Below are 14,684 nucleotides of genomic sequence, written 5' to 3' on the forward strand. Positions count from 1 at the left end.
CTCTCCTCTCCTCTCCTCTCCTCTCCTCTTCTCTCCTCTCCTCTCCTCTCCTCTCCTCTCTTCTTCACACTCTATATAAACAGTATAAGGCGCAGCTGGAACCTAAGACCATGTCCAAAACACAATAACAGTCACAGTTAGCTTGGGGGAAGTGTGAGAAACAAGAACAAAATCACACTTTCTGACAAGTATGGATTCACAAATCAATGTAGACAGGAAAGAAAGTGGCACCAGGCTCACTTTGGAAGTCTGTTCTGTGGTTTGACAACAGGGAGGCTGGCTCATCATTTAGCCATTCCTTCAGCTAAAGTAAACTTTGAAGGACCACAGAATTACAGGGTATGTGAATGCCACTGCAGCTATATTTTGTAAAAACAAAAACATCACCACCATGAACAACAACCAATCCACAAGCCCCAAATAACAGCTTTCTAGTTGCAAATTCAATAGAGAATTCCTGGCATCTCTCACTGCAGAAGCACGGAGCAGGTGTTTGTAAGGGTCTTTCTCACTACTTAAGGATCAGCTCAAAAACTTTCTTTGGAGAGTGCAACAACATGAAGTGCAGCTGAGCTCTGAAAAAAAAGGCTGAAAAAATATGCATAGTTCAGCTGTGGGCCCTAAATACACTTCTGAGAACATTTGAAATTCCTTTTCCTACTGATCACAACAAGAGCTTTCGTTGGCTTTTCCATGCATCCAGGCTTTCAGCCTATGGTTGCAAATGAAAGATGGCAAAAGATGCTTCAATGTACTTTCAGAATAAGGGAAATTTATATATTTTTAATATAATTTTCAGTTACACTGTTGGAAGGTTTTTAGGAAAATATGAAGGCTAATTTTAAGACTGTGGGGACTGTTTTGGGTCACTGTCAGTTTCTGAGTACTTATTCAAAGAGACATGGTCTCAAATCTCATTGAATTTCAAGAAGCATTTGGCTTCTTCATACATATCTACTCTTTTCAAAACTACAAAGCAAAGAGAATGGAAGAGGCAATTTATATAGACCCAGATGAGTCTTGCCATACATCTTGATTTTATCATTGGGAAAATACTTGAAGTTTGATGATTGAGGCATAAAGGCAGCAAGCATCAAATGTCACTGCTAGGAAACATTTCAGCATGAGACAAAACTGATTATTGTTCAAAATGCTAGGAAGAAAAACAGAGAAAAATAACTAACGTCTTTAACTCTCCCTTTCCTGTTGGTGAGATAAACGAGAACCGGTGCCACAGCTGAGATTTTGCAGCTCTCTACAATCAGCTCTGAAGCAGTTGCTTGCAGGCAAAAGAGCCCATTGTGTGACCTCGCCAAGAATTATGGTGGTATGGGAATAAAAAAAAAACACCAACACAAGAAAAATGTGCATTGGTTTGCATTAGAGCTCACATAACAGTTTACAGCAGCAGAAGGCTTACAATTCAAGGCACTGACGCTGTGCCTGATGAGATGAAAATTTCATGTCAGATAAGTGCTCAAGTGAGACAACTTGGCTTTATTTCTACTTTCCAGAGCATGCAGTAAGAGATGGCTGGTGCCCCCAGTGTAAACTGCCACCAAAAATCAGCACATTAGGAGAACTTACCTTGGCACTCGAGTATTTCCTTGGATTAGAATAGGAAATCCTGTTATGTTTCCTATACTAGGTAGACACTGTGGAGATGATGGGTCAGTCAGGTTGTAATTGCAATGCATGTTGGAATTATATAACTTTACACCTGCTAAGAATCCCTGTTTTCTTGATATAGAAACAATTTCCTTTATTTTTTTTCCCCTCATTCTCCTTTGGCCATTTGATACACACCTGAAGATGTGGCTTTACTGGCTGAGAAGAGAAGACACCTGACTTCTGGCAGAGATCCCTGAAAGCAAGCATTAATGCTGTATGTTTGGAAGGAACTGAAGCATAGCTTGAAACATTTCAAGAGTTTTGCCTCCCAGAATACCCACAAGCTATTAACACCTGCCTCTGGAAAAAGTTAAGATTATATTAAAGCTAACTTGTTTGGGGCTTTCATATACTTATCCTAGAAGTAAACATGGGAAGATGGTTTACCCTCACATTTGTTTCAGCTGATCAGAAAATCTTTCAACTCTTAGACATATTCTAAATGCTTTTAGCATTAAAAAGTGATTGGAGCAGATACTGTGGTGTCTACTCTTAATATTAACATTGAATGGCTTTCCATTGCCTTTGTGCCTTGTAGGTCTTCATTGCTTTTTTTTTTTTTTTTTTTTGCTTTTTTTTTTTTGCTTTTTTTTTTTTTTCACCAAAAAAGCCTGTCACCTACTTTTTTTGGCACACTTTTTGCTTCAATGATAACTACAAATTAGCACCTAACCACATTCAAAGCTCTATTAAGGATTTTGAGATTTCAAATGCTGTGGCTCATTTTACCTACAGGACTCTACCATTTGAGTGTTAACAAAAAAGAGTATTTCTTTTCTCTTTCACTCTGTTCTGACTCACATATATTTTAAAATGTATTGCTGGAATCTGGCTAATTTGAAAGGATAGAGCAGAATAAACTCCAGAATGGCCTGAAGAGCAGACATGATACATCCTACATGCTGAGTTACTGGATGTGTTCACAGCCGAACCCCTCTGGCTACCTCGTATTTTACAACTCTTTTAGCATCACACAGTCATTTGTTCATTTTTCCTCACAATGTTCCCTGTGAGGTAAGTCATGTTCCTCAGCTGAAAAAGGAAATTACTAAGCGATTCAAAAAGATTATTTTTGAAAAGGGACTTGTATTCTCTTAAAACAAATTACATTTTTTAAACTCTGTTGAACTGCTTGGAGGGAGACCTTCTAGACCTTTGTCCCTCTGAAGATCAGAAATCATCAACCAATTTCTATTATAGATGTAATAGATATATCTGTAGGTAGTTTATACCCATTTTAAAAATATTAATATTGATTGGCTTTCCATTGCCTTTGTGCCTTCTAGGTCTTCATTGCTTTATTATTATTATTAATAATTATTTATTTTTTCCCCCAAACGGATTAGATGAAGCATGATCCATTTATGTGGGGGAATATTCATTGCCTCTTGCTGATGTCCCTACTGTCAGGGAACCAAACACCTTTATCTGTTCTGTCTTTGGTAGACATGTTTGAGCTTGCAGAGCCAATGCAGGGAGCCAGCTGTACCTACACTACTGGGAAGGATGGAGCCAGCAATAAGACTGGTCATCTCACTGTTGGGATGCTCCCACATTGCACTGGAGCCACCATTTATGCAATGTGGCGAAGAGAGGGATGTGAGTGATGCATAACATATGAGCTAACATGTCCATACAGACCTTATCTAGAAGAGGACTTGAATAATCATCTTGAGCTAATCATCTACAGCTATACTACTGGAAAGCTGTGGCAAAACAAGCCAGCATCCTTTCTACAACACTGAGCTCTAACTATACAGATTAATTGTTATGCTTTATAACCCTGAAACTAGACTAGATATGGTAATGGTTCATGATGGAACTTCAAGCTCTTTTTGTTTTGCATGAACTAGTGGTTGTCTCTGTGTTAAAAGCAAATAAAACCTCATGTTTTGTCCAGCAGCAACATTATAGAAACAAAATAATCAAAATGAGATATAACACAGTCAAAAAAATCTTACTTCATGTGAACCCAGAGATTAGGCAGTTCTTTGTAACACAGTAGAGTGATAATTATTTCAGTCTCATTCAGACCTCAAGTCTTACAGCAGATAAGTGCATGATTTTGGGTAAATGACCCACACCCAAAACTTCACAAGGACTGAAGTACATAAAATGCAAGTAATAATATGAATAATAATAATAATAATAATATGAAGTGCATAAAATGCAAGTACATAAAATGCAAGGCCTTGGACTGCTCTGGACTACTCTTGGATTACTCTGTGAGGAGTAATTAAAACATGTCTAAATTCTCCATGTGTTAAGAATAGGATGAATTTATTTGCTCTTACCATTTTCCATTACTTTCATATCTTGTCATATCCTAACATCTGTAGGACCAGGACTTTCTCCTCCTATATTCACATGGAGTCTCCTTCTGTATGCACATGGAATCTCACGTGAGAGAAAAATCTGATCTTAGTTTCCATTAATGTTTTGCTGAGAAAAGTGGGACAGAGTTGCCATGCCTTACCTGCAATGGACTCTGACAGCACCCTGTGATGTACAACATCTTGCATCTTTCTCTGCATTAATGGATAATTAAGAAATTACTGGTCTTCACTGTTCCTTCTCTATCCTAGTTTCTTAAGATGCAGAAAGCTCCTGTGATTATCTGCCATTTATGTGCCTGTCCTCCTTGGTAGCATGTGACTCTATTGTCTATTTTCAATCGAATTTGTCAGACTTTAATGTAAAATGTTCCTACAAGTTTCATGATCAGGTAAATGAGGGAGACCCAAAAATAATTACACCTTCTTTCTGGAATTATTTTAGCTTTACCATGAACATCATCTCAATCATCTGTCAGGATCTCAAACAGACCAGATTCCTCATCTTAGTCAAGAAACCTCATTATGTCAGGAACTCTACAAATACATAAATCGCAGCCCCAGGCACTTTGCATTGTAAATGAAACCAATCACACCTTCATGATATCTGAATGTCTCAATTTATTCTATTTTTAGTTAGAAACAGAACTTGCAAATCCTGCTGTATAAGAACAAACTGAGTGAAACAAACATAAAAATTCTATAAAGAGTCTGGAGAAAAACAACATTATTAAATTCAATGGTTTTGAAACAAAAGAAAAACCAAAATAAGCTCTGAGAAAACCATTTATCTAGGCCAGTCCAATCTTGCAAGAAAGGAAAGCTCCAAAAGGCATTAATTCCACTTCTGTGTTATTATCCCTGAAATACATCACTGCAATTTGGACGTATAAAATGTCTTCAACAAGCTTGGAGAGTAACATGTTGACAAAAAAATATATGTTATTAGTTTGAGCTGCTGGGTCACCTGCAGGACAGCAATACAAACAACCTGGCTAATTTAGCCAAAAAATAAGCAAGTAGTTGAGACTCTAGCCAGAGTAGGAGGGGAAAAAAAAGAATCACTAATGTAATCAAGAAAGACAGAAAATGAATACCAGGCTGAGAAGAAACATGTTTGTGGAATAGGTATGTCAAGAGAGATAGCTGCATAGTTCATCTAAATGACAATAGGAATGTTCTCTCCTCAGGCTCTGTTTCTTTCTCTGTCTTGTATGTTTTTGTTTTTGTTTAGTGTTTTTTTTTGTTTTGTTTTGTTTTGTTTTTGTTTTTGTTTTTCTGTTGTTCTTGCTTACAGCAAGTTGCTGGAAGGGAAACAGTGTGAACCAATGATTACTCTCTCACTAGTCTTTTGAGTCTTCAGACTTCTTCCCCTCTCCAGAGGCAACCTAGAAAGAAAAAATAATCAGTTTAGGGAGTGTGGTAGTATGATAGAGAAAACTATAACACTAAAACTATAAAAGTAAAACACAGAATGTTTGCAGTCTTCACTCAACCCTTGCTAATAGGTAGTTTAAAAGGTGGAAGGTGTCATCTATGGGACTGCCATAATCATGCACTTCACCTATTCCCAGTTGATTATTGTTTTTTGCTATTTCTCTATGACCTGCCAACTGTCTAAAGAACAATATATATCTTATTTCAGCTCCATCAGACTGTTCTGTGATATTTTTTGAGTTAGAGCAGTGACAACAAGGAGTGGAACTGAGGGAAAAAATACAGGAAATCTTTCAGTACTTCCATTCAAGAGAAAAACATGGAGAAGTGTGGAAATATTGGGATCCAGCTTTAAGGTGGTAAAGCCTCCCAGGACTGGAATAAATCTGGAAGGTATTTTCAGACAAAGCCAAGTCGTGCCTCAAACCTTAACAGGGCCTTGACTGTGCCCTACTTTTAGCAGTTTCAGGAGTCAATCACCAGAGCTAACCTTTGGTGGTTTCAGATTTATAGATCGACAACAATTTCAGTAATATATTACACAAGCTGAGGGTATGATTGAAGAGACTCTCACTTCCAGAATCATAGTTATAGGGAAACCTGGGCAAGAAGGGACCTCTGGAAGGATATAGTCCAACCTCTTACTCCCACCAAAGTTGTCTTATAGTTACAGTGGTTACAAGTAGCTCATACTGCATGTTTAGATCAAGCAGGACAATTGCATGCCAGAGACCTTGCCAGGGTTATCCCGGTAATCCACAATGTGCATTTGACTTTGTACCTGCATTGTATGTGGCAATGCCTGGATCCAGCATGGACTGGTGCTGATGGTTCCCATCTGTTTTTCAAAAATAAATCAAATTAGTTTTTGTAAGCCTCTGTTTCCCTTTGCCAATGCTGATCAAATTGGGATGTTTCTAAAGTAAGAATTTTTTTCCCACTGTCAAAAACCACAACACTTTACAAGGGCAGGGATGCAGCAAAGGAGTGATAGATTTGTTATGAGAATCTTTTTTAGAGAGTTAATCCACCAAGAGTCACCTTCAGGAACCTTAGAAGAGGTTCAGCAGTGATTCAAGATGTTGCTGCTGTGCAAAGAGTAACAAAGCTGGTGAAGGGACTAGAAAACAAGACATACAAGGAGTGACTGAGGGACTTGGGGTTGTTTAGACTGAGGCTGAAGATAAGACTGAGGGGAGACCTCATTGTTCTCTACAAATACAAGAAAGAAGGTTGCAGCAAGGAGGTTGTCAGTCTCTTTTCTCTGGTGACAAGTGATATGACGCAAGGAAACTAACTGAAGTTTCATCAATGATAGTTTATATTGTGTATTAAGAAGAATTTATTCACAGAGAGGGTGGTCAAGCACTGGAAAGGGCTTCTGGTGGAAGTGGTGGAGTCCACATCCCTAGAGGTATTTAAGAGATATGAGGATGTAACACTAAGTGACATGGTTTAGTGATGCGACTTGATAGGTCAGGCTGATGGTTAGACCTGGTGACCTGGTGATCCTTTGGTGATCCTGGTGAGTCTTTTCAAATCTAGATGATTCTATGATTCTATGAAAACATCAGATTCTGTGAAGTGTTTCCAGATACTAAAGCCAAAACCAAACAAAACCAAAACCAAAACAAACAAAAAAATATGTATATTTGCAACCTGGTACATATCAACACATTTAACTTCAGAAAAAAATTGTCTTTGAGACAGAGGGTGTTTCCTTTTAGTAAAGAACTGAAGATCCAGCTTTTAAAACCATAGACATAATCTGGGATATTCAAAGTGCACTGAATACTGACCATACACTATTACCATTTAAACAGGAAGAGTAGATTAACTGCTTTTGAAAAAATCTCATCTCCAAGGCCAACCAGAGTATTTAATCTACCCCTCAAGTCCAACACAAGTTTGTGTTCCAATGTATATATTGTACTGTCAAATTTTAAATGAACCACAACATAAAATTCAATATTCTTCTATAGTCTTATCAACCTTCTCCCTAGAAACTTTTCCTCACCTTCAGCTCATTGAGACCATTCTTGCCTGACTTTTTTTGTTTAGTGTCTGGCTGAAAGAGACATTTGAAAACCCTCAACATGATTCCCTGCTAGACATTAAGTACTATCACAAAAACAAGATGCACACTGTGATGATTTTTTTTTTCAATCAGAGATCAAAACAATTGCTTTCCATTTAATATGATACAATGAAAAGAGAGAGAATGTTGAGAGTGTCTGACAACATAAAATTTGTCTATATTTTAAAGTTTCATGTCTTTACATCTTCTCCGGTTAGTAAGAAGTAGCTTATGGAAATCATGCCCAGTAAATTTTAAGAAGGCAAGATAAAGTTTTACAAATATTTTTTCCTAAGCCATTGCTTGATTTTAAATAATTCCCTAGATTATTTATTTTTTATTTTTTAATTTTTTTTTGGTGTTCCTTACCTTTCTACTGAAGCAAGACAAAAATCCAAGATCTGAGTTGATTCAAAATATCTGCATTACATGCCAGCTGGGAATTAGTAACCATACATTGGCAAGATTACTTTTTCAGCTTAGAAATGAAACAAAAGCAGCCTAACGTGACAAGTCAGCTTAGTTATATTGGGGAGGGAAAAAAAAGGACAAGTTGTAAGTTGACAAAAAAAAGTTGAAAAATTGTACTTGAAAATTTACCTGCTGCTGTGGACCAGACTCAAGCTTTAATGTTGACAACCACACAACTGTAGCAGTAATATGCCACAAGCTGGCACACAGGGCTCAGGTACAAGTGAAATGATAAAGCAAACTGTAATGCATATGAGCTTTTTCCCCCACAGGTAGTTTCCATTTGTGGTGATGTCTCTTCAAGTTGGGGCTGGACATGGACAGACCAACAAAACAAGTACCTCAAACTACATGTAAAGGAGGTGTCACATTGGTTCAGATTTCTAGCCCAATGTACCTTCACTTTGTTGTGACTTGACAGTGACAACAGAAATTAACTCCAAACCTATTCAGGGGACACCAGAGAATTTACCAGGCTGGCTAGTGGTCCCTTTCATCTCACAGCAAAGTCAGCACAAGCTCTACAGCACATATGGTGTGAGCTGCTATGCTGTTAAAGAGAACATGGACTGCAGAAGAGGGAAGACAACTAGGCTGAAAAGGCCCTGGGAAAAGTAGAAATGATGCTACAGACCTAGGAGCGTGCATCATGCAGTATAATAGCCCTTCCTGCCTTGTATTTTCAAAGATATATCAAACTGGAAAATGTTAAGAGAGAAGCCATAATGCTTAGCAGATGAGTAGAAAATCCTTCAGATGAAGAAACACCATGGAAACAGGAGGAACATGGACACACTGGGAACTGACTGTCCATTTCTTCACCAGTACCAAAATTAAGGTATGCCATATGAAGCTACATGAAGCATATCAAGTTCAAAACAAAGAGAATAAAGGGATCTGGGGCCCCATGGGGTGTAGAAGTCTTCTAGAACTTGTTGCTAAAATCTTTAACAGATGTTAATAGTTTATATGTGTTCAGCAATAGATTGGATCCATTCACAAAATACACTGACGAATATAAAGAAGTAGAAATCACATGTGGATAACAGAATCTCCAGGCTTAAAAGAGCTGCCATCATGGAGATCACTTGGGGAAAGTGCTGTATATCCTTGCACTGTTCTTCATCTGTCTTAGGCATTTAGTTATGGCCGCAGTTAGAGACTGGGTTAGCAGATTTTTTGTTGTTGTTTTTTGTTTGTTTGTTTTGTAAATCTGACCCACCTCATCTTTTCATACATTCAAGGAATATGTCCACAAGCAGGGTAGCTTCAATGCAGGGCTGTACTGACCAGTGCATGCCATTGCACTGGGAAAGTCTAAGATTAAATCCCCTTCCTCCACCCCAGTGAGCTCAACCTAAAGTGGCTCTGGAGGTTTCCTCATCACTGGCAAAGCAGGTTCAGATATTTCTTGCTGTCATGCTTCCCATCTGGCATATAATCTCTCAGCTCCCTTTCAAATGACTTTTTAAAACATTGTTTTGCAGCCTTTGTTTCAGATCCAGCCACCTGGCAAAAGGGAACACCAGAGCTGGAGTAAGGAGTTGCAAATGGATTTGAAAGCACAGCTCTTACAGATATTTCTGGGGAAGGCCATTTCTGGTTTTGTTGTGGGGTTGACTTTTTTTTTTTTATCCTTTTCTCTCTCTCTCTTTTTTTTTTTTTTTTTTTTTTTTCACCCAGGTTGTTGACAGCAAACATTGTCTCCAACAATTCTGTACCTAATTTGATTTTCAAGCTGTTAGAGAGCTGGCATGAGCATACCAGGTTTTGTCAGTGCTGAGGTTTTTTTCTTCCAAGATACTAAATAAACTCTGTCTTTTCTTCTGCACTTTCCTGAACAATATTGAAAAATACGGAGTAAAAGCAAACAAACCAAAAACCAAAAGACCCAAACGTCTGACCAACAGAGGAAGAAGAGCAATTACTTCCCTCATTTTAGCCTGCCCATGTGTTTTAGCAAACCTTGGGGTTCAGGATACCTGAAATGAAGGACTGACACCTTGGGTTAAGTTTTTTTGGTTGGCTTTTTTTTTTTTTTTTTTTTTTTTTTTTCTTGGATGATCTCTTCATTCTCTGATTCTCGCAAAGAATTCATCTGGAACACAAAACATTAAAACATGACTCAAAATAAACCATTGCTTAGAGAATTTTAAATAAATATATAAAGACAGTAGCATACAGTTCTTCTCCTGTTGAGACACAAATGCCAAAATCCAAAGCTCTACAGTTAGCTATACTTAACAGCATAAAATTAATGAACTAGCAGGTATTACACAAAGAGATAGACTGTATTTTGGATAACTGAGTAAACTGAAGATATTTCACAAGTGATGTCAGCCATGCCTCACAGAAGGGCAAGCACCATAGGAAATCCTGTGTTTGTCTGCACGTTTCTGGACATCTTGGTCAGTGCTGTGCTTTGCTCAGAGCTTGCTAAGCACCAAACACTGCTAAAAGAGATGTTCTGGTAACCATTGTGTATACACTACCTGTGTGGTATGAATGAATAAAGACCGAAAGTAAGGGGAGCACTTTGGCTATTAGTTATAACAGTAGTCTGTAATGGATTATTACTTGTTTGCATGATAGAGCCTTGGAGGATGCACGTAGGGGGAAAACAAAAATAAAAGCAGTATCCTGAGAATGGAAAGACCTGAGTTCACATCCTGATACTTCCACAGAACATTTGCTTGGCCTTAGACAGGAGACCTTGCAACAGTTTGGCTCTCTATAGGGCCAGAGGGTGCAAGCCTGGCATCCAGAAGAGACCCAGGTCAGTGTAGTGAGCCCAGGCACAGCCGATCTTCACTCAATTCATCTCTCCATGACTCAGTTTTCCATCTTTGAAAAGGACGTAACAGTAGTTCCACTTGCCCAAGTGGCTTGCAAATCACTTCAAGGAATTTGAAAACAGCAACAGCAGTAGTTTGGAGCCTGAACTTTCAGAGTTTATCATTTCTGTTGTTCACCTGTGAGCTCAATTTTCTAGCAGGCCTTGGATTTTATGAGATGCCTCACTTGAACACGTTTTGGGCCATGTTTTTGTGATGGGTGTCTTGTTTCCTAAACCTTCAAAGACTGAACATAATGTGAAGAAAGGCAGAAGATTAAGTGGTTGATTCTTTGTTTGACATGCAGGGCCACTAATTGCTAAAGAGAGCAAGCTTTTGAGTAGTCTTGACATTTTCAATGAATGCACACCTGCCGATGCTGTATTTTGCTTCCCTCAGTTCCACGAATTGCCTGCAGAAAGGAGGAAAAAAGACCATTTTTCAGGGCTCTGACCTTCAGAGAGAAACGGAAAGAGCAAGGTTAGACCCCAATCATCTACATAAAGGAGATAAATCAAATCCTCTGCTGCAGAGGTAACACACACAGGGGGTCCTCAGTATGCAAGGAAGCCAAGGTTGAGAGAAAATCACTATGGTACGTATACCTTTTACCAGGCAGCCTAACAAATGACACGTTCAGGAAATCTAAAGTATCTGTGATTGTATCTACAGTAAACTTTTTTTTTTCCCTCCCCTATTCATTTTTGAATGGAAGAGAAAGAGAAAGAACCAGAGCATTTACCCACCTGAAGTAGGGAGCAAACTTACAACTGATTTGATTTATTTTGTTCAGTAGAACAAGACCCTACTGAACGAAACATTCAATTACTAGTTGAAGCTGTATGAAAGTCAGCAACATTTTGAATATAGCCCTGATCTAGCTGTGGTTTCCTAAGGAGAGGTGTGAGGAAATGTCAGTGCGATGGAATCTCACCTTCCTAACCATTTACCTTGTCTGGTGTGTCACACAGCAGAGCAGATGGTGCAACATCCTCCAGCATCATCCCCAGACTTTCTAGTCAACAAGACTAAGCTTCAAAGGATAAAAGAGACTGCCCTGGCTGTGAGTATAGACAAATGGTCAGTTGGACACTGTCTGAGAAGACTAAAATGTAAAATTTCCTGGGACATGACTTTTCATTCATGTGACACAAATTTTCACTGGGACATGAGTGAATTTCAAGTCATTCAAACCTGCACTGAACACAAAATGCAGCTTCGTAGCATATCACATGGGAAAGCATCTGGAACATGTGAGTCTGTTCCATTACTAAAAGTTCAATGGTGCTGTAATACATGCAGAGTGCCTGGGAACCACAGTAACTGCTTGGGAAAAGAATAAATTATTAATACACAAAAAATATATATTTAACAATATAAATTAATATGCAAACATGTCAGACAAAAGCAATTCACACTTCTGGAAGTGTGGTGGTCATGTGTGTATAAGCAGAGTAAGCAACATACTGCATTTGTCTGAACTGAACCAGCAGCACAGTAAGAGCCAGGAAACACCATCATTACCTTCCCTGCTGCTACAAGCCAACTAGATGCAAATAATTCATGTGAGAATTAATTTTAAAAATGGCTTTCTAAAGAAAGAACTGATTTTTCCCCACTTAATTGATTTTGCTTTCACTTTCCTTTCTGCTTCCTCTTCTTGAATAAAGTGCCACAGGAAGTAGAATAGGTACTTTAATACCTAAATTATCCTAGAAAGTAAGTTTAATCACACACCCCAAGGTTTTCAGAAAGAAGAGTGTAAAGTATAGCATATTTTGGCACTTACAAGGAAGAAATGTCTTGAATTAGAGTGGTTGAAAGATTTTCTTTAGAATCTTTTTTTTTTTTTTTTTTTTTTTTTTTTCATTTTATTTTACACAAATTTCAAGCTTTGGGTACTTTTTAGGTGTACTCTCCTTCCTGCGTTATGATTCTGTCTATATGTCAGTCTAAGTATCCCATGAACCAGTCCAGTGACAGAATAGCACTGCAGCCTCAGCCACAGTCATGAGGTAATGCTGAGGAGCAGGGTGATTATGTGATCTACAAGCACTGTTACTTTACCCTGTTCTCACCAGAGTTCATTTGTAACCACAGATAGTGAATGGCAAGGTTCCTTGGTCCTATGAAAATTGAACAAAACACAACCGTCTGCAGACACAGAGCAAGAACATGAGCACGACTTCTGAGCCCCATTTCAATGCATTCTTTAATTCCATGCTTCTGAGACCTTGAATGCTTGTGTTCAAAACAGAGACAAGGGAGAGGCAGCTCATCTGAGCTGCCAGCTCTCAAAAAGCATTCTAGGACTGAGTTGATGAAGGAAAAAAAAAAGAAAGAAAGAAAGAAAGAAAGAAAGAAAGAAAGAAAGAAAGAAAGAAAGAAAGAAAGAAAGAAAGAAAGAAAGAAAGAAAGAAAGAAAGAAAGAAAGAAAGAAAGAAAGAAAGAAAGAAAGAAAGAAAGAAGAGAGCAAACCAGCTGATAAAAGCATAACTCGGGGACTTGATAGCAGCCAAGAAAGAGTGTTGCAGAGTGCTGATTGCAAAGTGATAGACAGAGGTTTCCATTTCACACATTGTCATTCTAATCTTGCAGTCCCAGTTCCACAATGTCAGGACAGATCCCTCATAAAAAGAGGAATAAAAAAGGAGCGAAAGAGGAGAAATAACTACACAGCCTAGGGTAGGAAACACAGAAAGGGGAGGGGGCATTTGTTTAAGTGTTCAGCAATTTACAGCACAGGCATTTTCTATTCACAAACTTAACTCTGATGTTCCTGAAGGTGAAGACAAAAAAGGCAAGATAAAACCAGAAAGTATTTTGGCATAGTTGGATGAAATGTTTCATCTGCAGGTATAATTGACACAGACTAAATTCCAAGAGTATAAATGCCAGGAAACTCACAGGACTGTCAGACAATCAGAGGATCCTCTTACGATTCACCCTAATCCTCTGAGATAGTTGCCTGTATCTTGTGAAGAGCCAGAGCCCTTCAGTAAAAAGGATGATGACATAACAAATACCTCTGTCTCTGCTCTTAGGAGCCTTTATATGCTCCTATGCCCAGAACAAGAAAATTTCAATCTATCTACAGAGGCACTATTGAGAAAATGCTTGAATCCTACAAAAAATCATCGGGACCCTCACCTTGAATGGAAGCAAGAGCTCATTGAAGGAGCAAGTACCATAGAGCACTACTGGTGTCTGAAAAATAAAATCAAGTACAAGAGAAGAGGGGATGTCTGGATCTCTGATTTTACATTGGAGAAATAGAGAATACAATGTTAGGTAGGAAGAGATTTAACACAAAATGAGGAACAGAGCCAGCAAAAGTAGGAAGAAATGTTACACCCTAGGCCAAGAACTATCACTATACTTTCATCTAACTATTCTTAAAAATGTGAAAAATATAGAGGGACATAAAAGACATCACAGAAAGGCTAAAGGGGAAGATGGTAAAGCAGATATCAAACCTAATGAGACATGGAAGAGACATAACCAGTGACAGAACTGTGGGCAGAGTGAAGGGTAAATGAAGTCACTACTCATTTGTGTTCTGATTTCTGCTTTTCATCTCCAGCAGTAAAATACAGCTTTCATATATACCTTATATACATATATACCCTACAACTATCCCAGACTCTTCACTGTTATAGTCTTAAAAAATGCATCTTTAAAATGATGATAATTTACTAAATACTCACACCAGACTTAATTTCATTTTAAGCATCAACTGAACTGGAATAGAAAACCTTCATTTTCTCAGCAAAACTTTGCACCTCATAAAGGTTTTATCTGTTGCTATGGAAAAGGCTTTACCCAAAGGACTTGCTTGTAGAATACCACAAGAAGGGGGAA

The sequence above is a fragment of the Aythya marila genome, assembly GCF_965140915.1.
Source record: "Aythya marila genome assembly, chromosome: 6".
Taxonomy (NCBI): domain Eukaryota; kingdom Metazoa; phylum Chordata; class Aves; order Anseriformes; family Anatidae; genus Aythya; species Aythya marila.